This window comes from Stomoxys calcitrans, chromosome 5 (assembly GCF_963082655.1).
Source record: "Stomoxys calcitrans chromosome 5, idStoCalc2.1, whole genome shotgun sequence".
Lineage (NCBI taxonomy): Eukaryota > Metazoa > Arthropoda > Insecta > Diptera > Muscidae > Stomoxys > Stomoxys calcitrans.
This window is the reverse complement of record NC_081556.1, coordinates 63,809,363-63,811,179: the sequence shown is the minus strand read 5'-3', so window position 1 is coordinate 63,811,179 and position 1,817 is coordinate 63,809,363. Positions and strand designations below refer to the sequence as shown.

At 39.1% G+C, this 1,817-nt stretch overlaps 1 long non-coding RNA gene across 1 annotated transcript; it reads left to right on the top strand.

The window, feature by feature from the left end:
- The first annotated feature begins 679 nt into the window (after positions 1 to 679).
- Positions 680 to 1,566, top strand: LOC131998088 (uncharacterized). The gene is made up of 2 exons (XR_009398544.1): positions 680 to 1,297; positions 1,363 to 1,566. It is a non-coding gene; the product is annotated as an uncharacterized LOC131998088 (long non-coding RNA).
- Positions 1,567 to 1,817: the final 251 nt, after the last annotated feature.

Here is a 1,817-nt window from a genome sequence, read left to right as displayed (position 1 = left end):
ATGCCAGTGGCCGACAGATGGAGTTCCTCCACTGAATAGCGTCGGTAATGATGAACTCTCCGAAGGACGGACTTTAATACTCCTTTTATTCAAATTCTCGGCCACATTAAACTTTGGAAAAATTAAATGGAACGCTCCTACCATAATTCTGCAATAAACGCTTGTTACGGCGTGTATTCTGAGGCTACTACGATGTAGGAATCACTTCCAATGTTTTCCTGGATAACCTTTCCACTAGATTTATTCCGTCGCCTCCTGAAAACTGGGAATATTTTCATATTGGACACACAAAAAAAACTAACCTCAATAAATTTACCTTTTGCAATCTCAGGGGCTTTAATTATTTAAATAAAAATCGACGTTAGACTCTATCCTTAAAAACAAATACCACCTGACTATAAAAGAAAAACACTTTGTCTTTATTTAATTTACTGGCACATATTAACGTCACTTCTTTTTAACACTTACTTTAAGATCACTATTAATCTGTGCCTGCTCAGCACCACTCTTTTCACAACTAATGGCGTTTTTCCCCTTTCTATGCCCTTTTATAGGCCAGAGTTGAAACAATGGCGATTTTTCCAGGGCCGACATATTGGACGCTATCCGACATTTCTATTTAATATTCTCATCATCGTTGTTATATCTGGCCTTTTCGCCTCGGTCTTAAATAATTCTCTCTCATAACCGCATAGAATTTATGAATGAATCAACATACCACACGTCATTATCAACCGTACTCTACGGATCCCACTAACTACCAACAACTTACTACGAGTAGTAATGAGTGGCAACATTGGCCGATAATGCCGTGCCGCTGTCAAACTAACCCAAATGTCATCATCGATTTTCTTATTTACACGCAGCCGTCAGGGAGTATACAACAAATAATAATTTCGATAATAATTTGCAAATAATTTTTCTTTTATTTACGCAGGAATATAAAGAGGAATTGGTTAAAATGTTGCATTCACCAACCACCCTGGACATGGCGGGGTGTCCGAACAGCTCTTCCAGACCCCTCCAGCAACCATAAGAGAATAGGAGCTGGAAATAAGTCGTAGTTTTGGGGCCGCCACGAAGGCGTAAAGTTTCAATGAATGTGGCAGGTGAAAATGGTCTGCGGCGAGACCACGCAACAAAACTGCAGGCCTGGCGACAGAAAGAAGTCAGGAATGGTGTGCGACGAGCGAGTTCCGCCTATCAGAAACGGGTTTGTGACCAAAAAGCCGCCAATGTGAGGAACTCCCACACCCTGAGATTCAGCCGGGCAATACTGCAGTTCACCATTAGAGAAGTAAACAACGTCCATCCTTCAAAAAAAAAAACATCCGATACTTTGTGTTCTCTTCCTCTTTGCAGGTGCGGTCTCTCATCGATGTCGGAAAACACCATCGTTCACATGTCTAGATATGTAGGATACACACGTTCGCCCATAGGACAAATAAAAAAAGAAAAGACCGTGCAGGTCCAATAGTTATAAATTAATTCAGAAACTTATATCGTCTAGTCAATAGTGTATAATCACAGGAAAACAAAAAGAAAAAAGTGTAGAATTACGAAAAAGCGTGTTTATAATGAGGCGGTATAGAGGGGTGCATAGTAAAAAAAAACAATCACGACTAAACACAGATATCACAGATATTTGTACTTGTATTGCACTATAGATTTAGATATCTCTTATATTAGGACAAGCACGAACGTATAACTTATCCTAATATTGAACTGAGAGAAAATCATATTCTAACTCTATATTGCACTACATTTTAATATCTTTAACGTGATATATGCCTATTGGTTTCTCCTGAATCGTCTCA